Source organism: Tasmannia lanceolata, unplaced genomic scaffold (assembly GCF_043159265.1).
Source record: "Tasmannia lanceolata isolate RefF3 unplaced genomic scaffold, GAP_Taslan_0.1 ptg000003l, whole genome shotgun sequence".
NCBI classification, from domain to species: Eukaryota; Viridiplantae; Streptophyta; class Magnoliopsida; order Canellales; family Winteraceae; genus Tasmannia; species Tasmannia lanceolata.
In genome coordinates, this window is record NW_027518680.1 from 32,315,814 (window position 1) to 32,331,098 (window position 15,285).

General features: G+C 40.2%; 4 non-coding genes across 4 annotated transcripts; all 4 read left to right on the plus strand.

Annotated features, from left to right (window-relative positions):
* The first annotated feature begins 2,463 nt into the window (after positions 1-2,463).
* Positions 2,464-2,582, plus strand: LOC143873347 (5S ribosomal RNA). The gene has a single exon (XR_013248060.1). It is a non-coding gene; the product is annotated as a 5S ribosomal RNA (ribosomal RNA).
* A 558-nt stretch (positions 2,583-3,140) lies between these two features.
* Positions 3,141-3,259, plus strand: LOC143874310 (5S ribosomal RNA). The gene has a single exon (XR_013248994.1). It is a non-coding gene; the product is annotated as a 5S ribosomal RNA (ribosomal RNA).
* Positions 3,260-3,856: 597 nt separating this feature from the next.
* LOC143874586 (5S ribosomal RNA) lies at positions 3,857-3,975 on the plus strand. The gene has a single exon (XR_013249262.1). It is a non-coding gene; the product is annotated as a 5S ribosomal RNA (ribosomal RNA).
* An 11,031-nt stretch (positions 3,976-15,006) lies between these two features.
* LOC143874920 (5S ribosomal RNA) lies at positions 15,007-15,125 on the plus strand. Its single transcript, XR_013249590.1, has one exon. It is a non-coding gene; the product is annotated as a 5S ribosomal RNA (ribosomal RNA).
* The last annotated feature ends 160 nt before the right edge of the window (positions 15,126-15,285 follow it).

Sequence of the window (15,285 nt, forward strand, 5' to 3'; positions counted from 1 at the left end):
CCAAATATGCAGAGGGTCTCTTATTCCTTTTTACGTCATTTGTGTCTCGGAGACAAGCCTTGTCTCATGTAGAGAGTTTCCCCTTTAGGAGGCTTACCTAGCCTCATGTTAGAGTGGCCTCCTCTTTTAGAGTGAGTCTTTGACTCGGTAGTGTTATTAGAGAGTCTCTGACTCATCTGTTCCCCCTCTTTGGTGTTGTTAGTTCGGAGTTTCTCCTTTAGAGTTGTTGATTACTTCGCTTTGATTAGAGGCTAACTCAGTCTTATTAGAGCTTTGCTTGCTTGGGATCTTGGATCGTTTTCTCTCTTCTTGGGACGCTATCTTTCTTGTTGTGGTTCGTCCCTTTGAGGCGTTAGTTGCTTGTTTGGAGTTTCCCCTTTTTGCTTTAGGGCTTTGCCCTAGTTTCTGGTTATGCTTGTTTGTTCTCTGTAAGAGTGAATTCATCTAAAGGTTCTGAGCATTGGAAAAGCTTTAAAATCCAAAAAACATTAGAAATTTAAAACTCAAAAACATTTGAAAACTTTAAAAATATCAAAAACATTTGAAAATATAAAAAAACCTTAAAAAATCTGAAGTGTTGAGTGTTTCTTTTAGAAGCGTAGTTTGAGAGTTCGTTTCGAACTACGTTGGCTTGATCCTCTCTCACGAGGTACGTAGTACAGCTTGGGATTCTTATCCCAAGTCCAGCCAAACTTTGTAAATATATGCTTTAACCATTTTTCTTCAAAACTTTATTTTTCAACGAGATCTTCCTCTAGAGTTAGGATTTTGTCCTAGATAGAGGGTTTTAGAGTTAGGAGTTTGTCTTTTGTTGTGTGCTTGTTGTGTGTTTGTGTTAGAGTTAGGAGTTTGTCTTTTGTTGTGTGCTTGTTGTGTGTTTGTGTTAGAATTAGGAGTTTGTCCTAGCTAGGAGCGCCTCCGTCCGGTCACATCGCCAACTGATGACTAGGTCTAAGATGCGTTAGTGATCCCATCGTTTTCCTTAGGACGCACAGCCTAGTTACACATAGGTTGTAGGAACCACCTGCATTAGCCTAGGGCTAATCTGTATTTAGTTAGGGCATATAGGGTGTCATAAAATCCACAATTCACTGGAATTTAAATAATCGTACAATAAATTTTAATAATTGGTCCGGTCTTTTAGATCGAGTCTAAGATAGAGGTCTAGGTGTCTTAGGCATCCTAGTTTAGAATAGGCGCGAAGAACTACGTTGCCTTGATTCTCGTGGAGGCGGGGATACGTAGGCTTCTTTGGATGAACATCAGACCATCCGAGGACTCGGGCTAAATCATTTAGAGTCTTAGGATTTGTTGTGTTATATTGTATATTTTGTTATGTTTTCTTACTTTCTTGTGCAGACCCTATACCTGTAGCTGTAGCATGCATGTGTTTGTCCACCAGAACTTAGGCACCAGTTAGGTATGTCACTCATAACCTAGCAATATTTAGGTGGCACCTCTCTCATTTATTTTTTGTGTGCTTATTATTTATATTCTCAGGAAATGCATGCTTAGATAGACGACTCCTGAGGATTGTTCCCATTTCATATGATTTTTGCTTAAAATTCTTCAAGGTTAATAATAAATGGCATAAGAGACCAAGTGTTCGGACTCGGGCGAATTGGGGGCGCTCTTCGGACCTTCTCCATTCCTCATCAGGCACGGACCTTTTGTATCTCTGGTTATCCATTTCAAACAGAGCATTTGTTTTGGTTCCATGGCATGTCCATGGATGGCGAGTCTGAGTTATTTTCAGATATATCTTGGTTTCGAGCTCCGGCTCCGGATCAGGATGTATCTCTTCCTTTTTATATCGCCACTCATGCTATGCTGTGAGGGTGGCAACAGTTTCGAGAGTTCCTTGGCAGAGCTCTTCTTCACGTTGTGGAGATCTTAGAGGATTGCAGGAGGGATCTCGTGTCCCTCGGCACCGTCCTCGGATCGGGGTCCACAGACGCCTCCTAGGTTTCGGTTCGGGTCTTTTTATTTTCTTCCGGATGGTGAATTCAAATACGTCCGGTCTTTATTATGGCGGGGTGATAATGTCGTTTGATTCGATAAACGGAATTCGTTCTGACATTTCATTTGCGGTCAAATTATAGCGGGGGTTTGTTTAGATTCAGTGACGTACCGGCTATAGCGGATGAGTGTACTAGTGGATGCGAGTCATGAATCCGGTCAGAAGGTGTTTACTGGCCATGAACTACCCTTGGTGCACAAATATCGTTCCGATGATAACTTTTGATCCGCTCGTCAGATCGTGGCGATTCTTATATTGATTCGGGGGTACTCGGGAAGATTCATCGCGCGATGATAGCCTTGGCGGTCATCCGGCTTCCCGACATGCTCGGATCGTCCATCCGATGTCATCTAGCAAGATTTTTTCACACTTTCATTTAAACGGACTTCGTACGACAATGCGAGTGGAAACTCTTTATTACTTTGACAATGGAGAGGCATGCTGGGTGCGATCATACCAGCACAAATGCACTGGATCCCATCAGAACTCCGTAGTTAAGCGTGCTTGGGCGAGAGTAGTACTAGGATGGGTGACCTCTTGGGAAGTCCTCGTGTTGCACCCCTGTCACTTTTGTCGGCTATCTACCACTTTTTTCGAACAATCTTTCGGTTCTGGAACGTCGATGCGAACTGAAACGCACGTTTAGTGCGACGCCTCCTAGGTTTCGGTTCGGATCTTTTTATTTTCTTCCGGATGGTGAATTCAAATACGTCCGGTCTTTATTATGGCGGGGTGATAGTGTCGTTTGTTTCGATAAACGGAATTCGTTCTGACATTTCATTTGCGGTCAAATTATAGGGGGGAGTGAACGAGTGGATGCGAGTCATGAATCCGGTCGGAAGGTGTTTACTGGCCGTGAGCTACCCTTGGTGCACAAATATCGTTCCGACGATAACTTTTGATCCGCTCGTCAGATCGTGGCGATTCTTATATTGATTCGAGAGTACTCGGGAAGATTCATCGCGCGATGACAGCCTTGGCGGTCATCCGCCTTCCCGACATGCTCGGATCGTCCATCCGGTGTCATCTAGCAGGATTTTTTCGCACTTTCATTTAAACGGACTTCGTACGACAATGCGAGTGGAAACTCTTTATTACTTTGACAATGGAGAGGCATGCTGGGTGCGATCATACCAGCACAAATGCACTGGATCCCATCAGAACTCCGAAGTTAAGCGTGCTTGGGCGAGAGTAGTACTAGGATGGGTGAACTCCTGGGAAGTCCTCGTGTTGCACCCCTGTCACTTTTGTCGGCTATCTACCACTTTTTTCGAACAATCTTTCGGTTCTGGAACGTCGATGCGAACTGAAACGCACGTTTAGTGCGACGCCTCCTAGGTTTCGGTTCGGATCTTTTTATTTTCTTCCGGATGGTGAATTCAAATACGTCCGGTCTTTATTATGGCGTGGTGATAGTGTCGTTTGATTCGATAAACGGAATTCGTTCTGACATTTCATTTGTGGTCAAATTATAGCAGGGGTTTGTTTAGATTCAATGACGTACCGGCTATAGCGGATGAGTGTGCTAGTGGATGCGAGTCATGAATCCGGTCGGAAGGTGTTTACTGGCCGTGAGCTACCCTTGGTGCACAAATATCGTTCCGACAATAACTTTTGATCCGCCCGTCAGATCGTGGCGATTCTTATATTGATTCGAGGGTACTCGGGAAGATTCATCGCGCGATGACAGCGTTGGCGGTCATCCGGCTTCCCGACATGCTCGGATCGTTCATCTGATGTCATCTAGCAGGATTTTTTCGCACTTTCATTTAAACGGACTTCGTACGACAATGCGAGTGGAAACTCTTTATTACTTTGACAATGGAGAGGCATGCTGGGTGCGATCATACCAGCACAAATGCACTGGATCCCATCAGAACTTCGAAGTTAAGCGTACTTGGGCGAGAGTAGTACTAGGATGGGTGACCTCCTGGGAAGTCCTCGTGTTGCACCCCTGTCACTTTTTTCGGCTAACTACCACTTTTTTCGAACAATCTTTCGGTTCTGGAACGTCGATGCGAATTGAAACGCACGTTTAGTGCGACGCCTCCTAGGTTTTGGTTCGGATCTTTTTATTTTCTTCCGGATGGTGAATTCAAATACGTCCGGTCTTGGCGGTTTGTAGAAATATTATACGTGTAGGAAATCAGATGATTACTTTGGCATCATCTGATTTCATTGGAGTCCCCGTATTGGGGTTTGTGGTTGGCTTTGAAGTGTTTGATATTGTTTTTACTTCATTAGGCTACCTAGCGGCTGGTCTGGGCTAATTAATGTTGTTTATCATGCTATGATTGCTATTATTACAGGTTGTGTACTCTTTAGTTATAAGTCTTTCTTTGCTTAGTACTTGATTTGTTTATATAAGAATTGAATGGAAATTTGAGATTGCCTAGTAGCTCTTTTCTGCTCTCTTGGTGGACTAACGCAGTCTTCTAGACTTCTTTAGATACTAGAACCTGTACTGGGAGGCATATTCTGTCTCATTAGGAAATCCTCCTTTGGAGGCAAGCCTCATTTTTAGCTTAACCTCAAGGAGGTTGCTTTGATTTTGATAAATGGTGTACCCATAGGAGGCATGCCTTGCCTCATTTATAGAGCCCCTATTTGGAGACAAGCCTTGTCTTGTTTAGAGGGTTTCCTTTTTTAGAAGGCTTACCCAGCCTTATGTTGGAGCAGCTCCTTTTAGAGAGTCTTTGACTCATTCCTCCTTTAAGTTGTATTATTAGAGAGTCTTCGACTCATTCGTCTTTGGCGCTCTCCTCTCTTAGTCAGTTTTATTAGAGAGTCTTTGACTCATTTATCTTTGACGCTTTCGTCTCTTAGTCGATTTTATTAGAGAGTCTTTGACTCACTCATTTTCTTAGTTGGTATTATTAGAGAGTCTTTGACTCACTCGTCTCTTAGTTGGTGTTATAGAGAGTCTTTGACTCATTTGTTCTTGTTAGGGAGTCTTTGACTCGGTTGTTCTGCTTAGTAGTGTTATTAGAGAGTCTTTGACTCATTTGTTGTTATTAGGGAGTCTTTGACTCCATTATTTTCTTTAGTTGTTTTATTAGAGAGTCTTTGATTTGTTTGTTCTTATTAGGGAGTCTTTGACTCATTTGTCCTTATTAGAGAGTCTTTGACTCGCTCGTCCTTTGATAGCAGTATTAGAGAGTCTTTGACTCATTTCCCCATCTCTTTAATTGTTTTTAGGAGCTTCTCCTTAGTATTGTCGTCGCTTTTATTTGTTTGTGACTTGTCCAGTCTCATTAGAGCTTTGCCTTTTGGGTCTTAGATCATTTCGTTACTTTTGATAGCTAGCTTGTTCGGTTTAGGGGTTTCCCCTGTTAGCCCTAGGGTTTGACCCTAGGGTGTTGCTTTGCATTTTCTCTTAGGTCTTTGACCAAAAGTGTGAAATCAGAAATTTAAAAATCCAAAAAGTATTGAAATACTTTAAAATCCAAAAACATGTTAAAACATTTAAAACTCAAAAACATTAGAAATTTAAAACATAAAAAACATTTTAAAAGCCTTAAAAAAAAGTCTAAAGTGTTGAGTGTTTTAGAAGCAGTAATTAGGAGAGTTCGTTTCGAACTACGTTGGCTTGATCCTTTTCCGAGGTACGTAGTGCAGCTTGGGATCTATATCCCAAGTCCAGCCAAACTTTTGTAAATAATATTTTAAACTTTTTTTAAAAACCTTTAAAACCTTGTTTTTTTCAAAAGATCTCCCTCTAGAGTTAGGAGTTTCTCCTAGATAGAGAGTTTTAGAGTTAGGTGTTTCTTTTGATAGGTTGTTTGTTTGTTTGTTTGTTGTGTGTTTGTTTTAGAGTTAGGGGTCTGTCCTAGAGTTATAGGAGCGCCTCCATCCGGTCAGTCGGCGATCTACATCGTTGAGTGATGACTAGAGCAGGATACGCTAGTCCACCCTTGGTTTTCCTTAGGAAATACAGCCTAGTCACACATAGGTTGTAGGAATCACCTGCATTAGCTTAGGGCTAATCTGCATTTAGTTAGGGCATATAGGGTGTCCTAAAATCCACAATTCACTGGAATTTAAATAATCGTACAAGAAACTATAATAACTAGTCCGGTCTTTTAGATCGAGTCTAGGATAGAGGGCTAGGTGTCTTAGGCATCATAGCTTAGAATAGGCGCGAAGAACTACGTTGCCTTGATTCTCGTGGAGGCGGGGATACGTAGGCTTCTTTGGATGAATACCAGACCATCTGAGGACTCGGGCTAATCATTTAGAGTCTTAGGATTTGTTGTGCTGTTATTGTAGGATTTGATATGTTTTCTTACTTTTGTGTACTGATCCTATACCTTTACCTATAGCTTGCATGTGTTTGCACATCAGAATTTAGACACCCATTAGGCATGTCACTCATAACCTAGCTATGCTTAGGTGACACATCTTTCATTTTATTCTATATGTGTTTTTTTTTTTTATCCTCAGGAAATGCATGCTTAGGTAGACGACTCCTGAGGATTGTTCCCATTTCACATGATTTTTACCCAAACTTCTTTGGAGTTAATAATAAATGGCATAAGAGACCAAGTGCTTGCACTCGGACGAATCGGGGGTGCTCTCAGACCTTCCCCATTCGTAACCAGGCACGAACCCATATATATTTCTGGTTATCCATTGCACAGAGGATTTGATTTTAAGGTTCCATGGCATATCCATGGATGGCGACTCTGAGTTTATTTTAGGTATGTCTCGGTTTCGAACTTCGGTTCCGGATCAAAACATATCTCTTTCTTTTTATATCGCCACTCGTGTTATGCTATGAGGGTGGCATTTGTTTTGAGAGTTCCTTGGTAGAGCTCTCCTTCACATCGTGGATGATCCAGAGGATGGTGTGGGGACTAGTTCCCTCACTCATGCCGCCTATCTCGGATCGAGGTCCACAGCCTCTTAGGTTTCAGTCTGGATGTACTTATTTTCTTTCGGATGGTGACTTCAAATACGTCCGGTCTTTATTATGGCGGGGTGATAGTGTCGTTTGACTCGATAAACGGAATTCATTCTGACATTTCATTTGCGGTCAAAATATAGTGGGGGTTTGCTTAGATTCAGTGTTGTACCGACTATAGCGGATGAGTGTAGTAGTGGATGCGAGTTAGGAATCCGGTCGGAAGGTGTTTACTGGCCGTGACCTACCCTTGGGTGCACAAATATCGTTCCGACGATAACTTTTGTGAAATAATCAAGAGGGGGGGTGAATTGAATTTAACTCAATATTAGGCCTTTTGAAAATTACCTATGAACCCTAATTGGAATTTTTCTTCACTTAATTAAATATTTGGTTAGTGCAAATATAATTGAAGAACAAAATGAAATGCCAAACCAAGCAATAATGGAAATGCAAGAGTGAGAAATGACACACCGATATATAGTGGTTCGGCCAATGGCCTACTCCACTCTACTCAAGGTCGCACTTGAGGGATTCCACTATTAGAGACCTCCACGATGCCCGGCTCCGAGGCGGTTACAATTCCAAGGGATATTAAACAAGGATGCCCTTACACCTTTACAAAGACTCTCCTTCTCCGCCGAGTTCTAAGCGGTTGCTCTCTAGGGAATTAAAAACGGAATGCCCTAGCCACCTATACAAGATATGAAAGATTGATAGGTTGGCTTCTTCTTGAAAGCTTGATGCCCTTTGTAGTTCCTTGATTGCTCTTCAACAAAGATTTGCAAGTGATAGCTCTAAAATATCCAAACTCAATAGGTTCACAAGTGAAAGGCAAGTTTGGGAAAACCAAAAATCTTAAGCTTGAAAGGGTTGCAAGTTAGCTTGAGTGCTTAAGAGGGTTTTTCAAATGATCAAGTGAGAGGAAATAATCCTCTAGATGTTGTATAAATAGTCTCTCCTCAAAATATGACCGTTTGGGGATGTAGATAACAAAAATCAACTTTTAAATCAAAACCCAACGGCTCTTTTTTGAGCTGTCGCAAGGTTCTCGGAGTTCCGAGAATCATTCTCGGAGTTCCGAGAATTCTCGGAGTTTCGAGAAATATTCTCGGAGTTCCGAGACAACGGCCAGAAGAAATAAAATTTCTACTGGACCATTTCTCGGAGTTCCGAGAAAATGTCCAGACGCTACTGGACCTTTTCTCGGAGTTCCGAGGGAACTCTCGGAGTTCTGAGCTCCAGTCTCGGAGCTCCGAGAAAAATCTCGGAGTTCCGAGAAGCCTAAAAAATCTGATATTTTGATGTGTGATTTTTGGCTTTTGGAACTTGACTCCTATGATAATTTTGGAATGTTTATGAGGGTCCCAACATATTGGTCCACCACATAAGCATTCACTAAACCGTTGAAGTTCTTTAAGTGTTATTTGAAAAACAATTTTGAAAACACTTTGAAAATACTCTGCCTTGACTTGAAACTCTAAAGAGAAAGGATGTACACTGATACCTATGCAATCTTCGATCCCTCTTTAGCTTTGGTCTTCAAATGATCTTCCATCTTTGGATGCTTGCTTGAGTGATGATGTGAGCTACACTTAGCTCTTTTGGCTCTTGTTTGGTACATCTTCAAGCATGACCAAGTTGAGTGTTGGTTTCTTCAACGATCAATCCTATCTTAAACACAACACTTCAAAGCAAATTGATTAGTATTCAAAAACACAATCAATTATGTTTAGAATCATCAAAACAAGATTGGAGAGTAGACCCTTGGGCTTACAATCTCCCCCTTTTTGATGATGACAAACAAAATTGATTATGAGGTGTGTGTGGAGTGACATAGTAGGCAAGTGAATACTAGAACTCCCCCTCAATATATGCACACATATAAATGATACAAGTTATAAGCATGTGGTGCATATAGTAAATTTGAATAGATAATCAATTTCAAACCTTCTCCCCCTTTTGTCATCGACAGAAAGGGTGCACATATACCTGTTCATGATCGAGATGTTGACATATGTTAAAATGTTAGGTATTTTAATTAAAGTGAAGATACCTCTCCAACTTAGAAAACTAAGAAGGCTAAGAATATCAATTGAGTGATTTTTAAGATTAAAAATTTGACATCTCATTCATGCAGATACTACCAAACAAAGATTATATATATAAATACTATATAGATAAGCTGGTTAAAGGCACAAAGTATTTATTTGGCAATTTCTTTAATTTGATCCGCACTCCAAATGTTTAAGGCACTTCGGATATAACAAATTCTATCATCACTAAGGGGTTTTGTAAAGATATCCGCTAATTGATCTTCAGTGTTGATATATTTTATGCAAATATCTCCTTTTTGTGAGTGATCTCTGATGAAGTGGTGCCTAATCTCAATGTGTTTTGTTCTTGAGTGTTGTATGGGGTTCTTTGATAAGATTATAGCACTAGTATTGTCACATTGGATGAGAATATTTTCCATTTTAATTGCATAGTCCATCAATGTGCTTTTCATGCATAGGACTTGAGCACAGCAAGCTCCAGCTGCCACATATTCTGCTTCTGTTGTGGACAGAGCTACTGAATTTTGCTTCTTGCTAAACCATGAAACAAGTGATTTACCCAAGAATTGGCAAGTCCCACTAGTGCTTTTCCTATCTACTCTACATCCAGCAAAGTCTGCATCTGAATATCCGATGAGAGTGAAGGAAGATGATCTTTCATACCACAGTCCTAGACTTTGGGTTCCTCTTAAGTACTTGAAGATCTTCTTAACTGCTGATAGGTGAGATTCTTTAGGATCCGATTGAAATCGAGCACAGAGACAGACAGTAAACATAATGTCTGGTCTGCTGGTTGTCAAATAGAGCAAACTACCTATCATACCCCTATACAATTTCTGATCCACAGATTTGCCAAATTCATCTTTTTCTAGCTTAGCAGTAGTACTCATGGGAATTCTTGATGTCTTACTGCTATCCATGCCATACTTCTTTAATAACTCCTTTGTATATTTTTCTTGATTTAAAAATATTCCATTTTTGTATTGTTTAATTTGGAGTCCTAAGAAGTAGGTTAACTCTCCCATCATGCTCATTTCAAATTCATTTTTCATTAAGGTTGCAAATTCATCACACAATTTTTGATTAGTTGAGCCACAGATGGTATCATCCACATAGATTTGGACAAGGAGGATATCATGATTTTCTCTTTTGATAAATAAGGTTTTATCCACCTTTCCCATCTCGAATCCCTTTTCAACTAAGAAAGTGCAAAGCCTCTCATACCAAGCTCTAGGAGCTTGCTTTAATCCATATAAAGCTTTATCAAGCCTGAAGACATGATTTGGATGTTTGAAGTCTTCAAAACCTGGAGGTTGCTCAACATACACTTCCTCTTGGATATAGCCATTTAGGAAGGCACTTTTGACATCCATTTGATATAGTTTAAATCCTTTATGAGATGCATATGCCAAAAGTATCCTAATAGCCTCCATACGGGCAACAGGAGCAAATGTCTCATCATAATCTATCCCTTCCTCCTGATTGTACCCTTGGGCTACAAGCCTAGCTTTATTCCTAGTGATAATTCCATTTTCATCCAATTTATTTCTATACACCCATCTCGTGCCAATGACTGGATGATCACTAGGTCTAGGCACTAGCCTCCACACTTTGTTCCTTTCGAATTGACTTAGCTCTTCTTGCATGGCCATCAACCAATATTCATCCTTTTCAGCTTCCTTGATGGATTTTGGTTCTAATTCGGATAGGAACGCCAAATTGTTACTCACACTACGATAGTATGATCTAGTTCTTACTGGCAATGTGGCATCACCTAAGATTTGGGATTCAGGATGATCTACCAATGTTCTCCTATCCCTAGGCAATGAGTCATCATTTTCATTTTCTACTTCCTCACTAGGTAATATATGACTTGTTGATGCATGAGGAGGAGCACTCAATTTTGGAAAAAGATGTTCAATGGGTTCATCCTCATCATGTGGCATTTCTTGTGGTGTTGGCTCTCTTTCATCAAATGTCACATGCATGGATTCTTCTACTACTAGGGTTCTCCTATTAAATACTCTATATGCCTTGCTATGAGAAGAATACCCTAAGAATATTCCATCATCCGATTTCCTATCAAATTTGTGTAGATTATCTTTGATGTTTAAAATAAAGCATTTACATCCAAACACTCTAAAATAGCTTATATTTGGTTTCAAGTTTTTCAAAAGCTCATAAGGTGTTTTCTTAGAAATTGGCCTTAAATATACCCTATTTATAATATAGCAAGCGGTGCTAACCGCTTCCGCCCAAAAATATCTAGGGAGATCATTTTCATGCAACATAGTTCTAGCCATTTCTTGGAGAGTTCGATTCTTTCTTTCAACTACTCCATTTTGTTGAGGTGTTCTAGGTGCGGAAAAATTATGTTTTATGCCATGTTCATTACAATAAGTGTCAAAATGTACATTTTCAAATTCCGTTCCATGATCACTTCTAATGTGGGAGATGGCAATACCTTTTTCATTTTGAATTTGATTGCACAATGTAAGAAAGTTTTCATAAGTTTCATCTTTATGTCCTAGAAATATGACCCATGTGAATCGTGAGTAGTCATCCACAACTACAAACACGTACCTCTTTCCACCTAGGCTACTAGTCTTCATTGGTCCAAAAAGATCCATATGAAGTAGCTCCAAGGGGTAGGAAGTTGAAATCATATTTTTAGGTGCAAATGAGCTTTTCAATTGTTTTTCTAATTGACAAGTTCTACAAATGTGATCCTTGATGAATTTGAACTTAGGCAATCCTCTAACACTTTCTTTTGAGGAGAGGGTCGAAATGAGATCCATTCCGGCATGACCCAACCTCCTATGCCATAGCCAAGAATCCTCACTAATGGCATTAAGACAAGTCACATTTTGGAGTCTAAGATCATCTAATCCAATTGTGTAAATGTTATTGTCTCTAGAACCTATGAATTTGACTACTCCATCTATCTTATTTTTAACAATGCATTTATCGGGATTGAAGACAACTTCAAAACCATTATCACATAATTGACTAATGCTAATAAGATTATGGGACAAACCATCAACAAAGAGTACATCATGTATGGGAGAGGTAGAGTTACCTATGGTGCCTTCACCTTTGACTTTTCCTTTCTTGTCATCTCCAAAGGTAACTTCTCCACCATCCTTGAGTGATAGTGATGCGAATTGAGTGAGGTCTCCAGTCATGTGTCTAGAGCATCCACTATCAAGGTACAATGTGTTCCTCTTGTTATGGCTTTTAAGGCATACCTCATTGTTGTCGTTTGTTGAGGCCATGAAGCATACGTTCCTTGCTATCAAGCAATCTTCGCCATCATTTTGTTCGCCTTCGCTTTCAATTTCTTCATCCCACGTGGCGGTCATTCCTATCTTGTCTTCTCTTCTCTTGAAGCGGTTGTTTGAAGTGGGTTCATTGTTGAGTGGACAATCCGGGCGAATGTGTCCAAGCTTCTTGCAACCGTAACATCGTGGTTGAGAAGATCCATCACCGAGTTCTTCTTTCTTCTTGAATGGAGGGTTTGTCCTTCTATTTCTCATCCCTCCCATGTTCCTTTGCAAGAATTTGATCCTTCTTGTTAGGAGGGCAACTTCATCTTCCATGTCTTCTTTTGCATCTTCATTTTCACCTACATTACAAGCAAAAGCAATTCCTTTTCCTTTTTCAATTTTAGTTTCGATTTCGGGTGCTTTTGTTTTGAAAATCATTTCATGGGTGATCAAGGACCCTATTAGTTCATCTAGGTTCAATGTGTTCATGTCCTTGGCTTCGGTGATTGCGGAGGTTTTGGATTCCCAAGACAAAGGTAAGGACCTAAGGATTTTAGTCACTAAATCTCTATTGGAAAATTATTTTCCAAGACCCCTTAATCCCTTTACAAGATTGGTGAATCTAGTGTACATGTCGGCAATTGTTTCATCGGGTGTCATTTGAAAGAGTTCGTATTGCCGAAAAAGATGGTTCATTTTAGATTCTTTTACTTGATTGGTTCCCTCATGGGTGACTTCTAAAGTGTCCCAAATTTCCTTAGCCGAATTCAAATTTGATACTCTATTGAATTCTCCGGGAGATAGAGCACAAATAAGAGAATTCATGGCTTTGGCATTATAATTCGAAGCTTGTTGTTCGGCTTCGGTCCAATCATTTAAATTTCTTGTGGGTAAGATGTATTCATTATTAATTGTTCTCCACATTTGATAGTCTTGGGTTAAAAATATTTTCATTTTGGTTTTCCAAAAACCATAGTTTGTTCCATCAAAATAGGGTGGCCTAGTGTTTGAGTAACCTTCATGGTGTTGAGGGTAGTTTGCCATTTTAGAATCTTTACTCTAGACCGGTTAGGGTTTTCTAAAAATTAGAGACGAGGCTCTGATACCAATTGAAATAATCAAGAGGGGGGTGAATTGAATTTAACTCAATATTAGGCCTTTTGAAAATTACCTATGAACCCTAATTGGAATTTTTCTTCACTTAATTAAATATTTGGTTAGTGCAAATATAATTGAAGAACAAAATGAAATGCCAAACCAAGCAATAATGGAAATGCAAGAGTGAGAAATGACACACCGATATATAGTGTTTCGGCCAACGGCCTACTCCACTCAACTCAAGGTCGCACTTGAGGGATTCCACTATTGGAGACCTCCACGATGCCCGGCTCCGAGGCGGTTACAATTCCAAGGGATATTAAACAAGGATGCCCTTACACCTTTACAAAGACTCTCCTTCTCCGCCGAGTTCTAAGCGGTTGCTCTCTAGGGAATTAAAAACGGAATGCCCTAGCCACCTATACAAGATATGAAAGATTAATAGCTTGGCTTCTTCTTGAAAGCTTGATGCCCTTTGTAGTTCCTTGATTGCTCTTCAACAAAGATTTGCAAGTGATAGCTCTAAAATATCCAAACTCAATAGGTTCACAAGTGAAAGGCAAGTTTGGGAAAACCAAAAATCTTAAGCTTGAAAGGGTTGAAAGTTAGCTTGAGTGCTTAAGAGGGTTTTTCAAATGATCAAGAGAGAGGAAATAATCCTCTAGATGTTGTATAAATAGTCTCTCCTCAAAATATGACCGTTTGGGGGTGTAGATAACAAAAATCAACTTTTAAATCAAAACCCAACGGCTCTTTTTTGAGCTGTAGCAAGGTTCTCGGAGTTCCGAGAATCATTCTCGGAGTTCCGAGAATTCTCGGAGTTCCGAGACAACGGCCAGAAGAAATAAAATTTCTACTGGACCATTTCTCGGAGTTCCGAGAAATTTTCTCGGAGTTCCGAGAAAATGTCCAGACGCTACTGGACCTTTTCTCGGAGTTCCGAGAAGCCTAAAAAATCTGATATTTTGATGTGTGATTTTTGGCTTTTGGAACTTGACTCCTATGATAATTTTGGAATGTTTATGAGGGTCCCAACATGTTGGTCCACCACATAAGCATTCACTAAACCGTTGAAGTTCTTTAAGTGTTATTTGAAAAACAATTTTGAAAACACTTTGAAAATACTCTGCCTTGACTTGAAACTCTAAAGAGAAAGGATGTACACTGATACCTATGCAATCTTCGATCCCTCCTTAGCTTTGGTCTTCAAATGATCTTCCATCTTTGGATGCTTGCTTGAGTGATTATGTGAGCTACACTTAGCTCCTTTGGCTCTTGTTTGGTACATCTTCAAGCATGACCAAGTTGAGTGTTGGTTTCTTCAACGATCAATCCTATCTTAAACACAACACCTCAAAGCAAATTGATTAGTATTCAAAAACACAATCAATTATGTTTAGAATCATCAAAACAAGATTGGAGAGTAGACCCTTGGGCTTACATTTTGATTTTCGCCCGTCAGATCGTGACGATTCTTATATTGATTCGGGGGTACTCGAGAAGATTCAACGCGCCATGACAGCCCTGGCGGTCATCCGGCTTATGCTCGGATCGTCCATTCGATGTCATCTAGCAGGATATTTTCGCACTTTCATTTAAACGGACTTCGTACGACAATGCAAATGGAAACTCTTTATTACTTTGAGAATGGAGAGGCATGTTGGGTGTGATCAAACCAGCACAAATGCACTGGATCCCATCAGAACTCCGAAGTTAAGCGTGCTTGGGTGAGAGTAGTACTAGGATGGGTGACCTCCTGTGAATTCCTCGTGTTGCACCCCTGTCACTTTTTTCGAACAATCTTTAGGTTCTGGAACGTCGATGAGGATTGAAACGCACGTTTAGTGCGACGCCTCCTAGGTTTCGGTTCGGATGTATTTATTTTCTTCCCGATGGTGAATTCAAATACGTACGGTCTTTATTATGGCGGGGTGATAATGT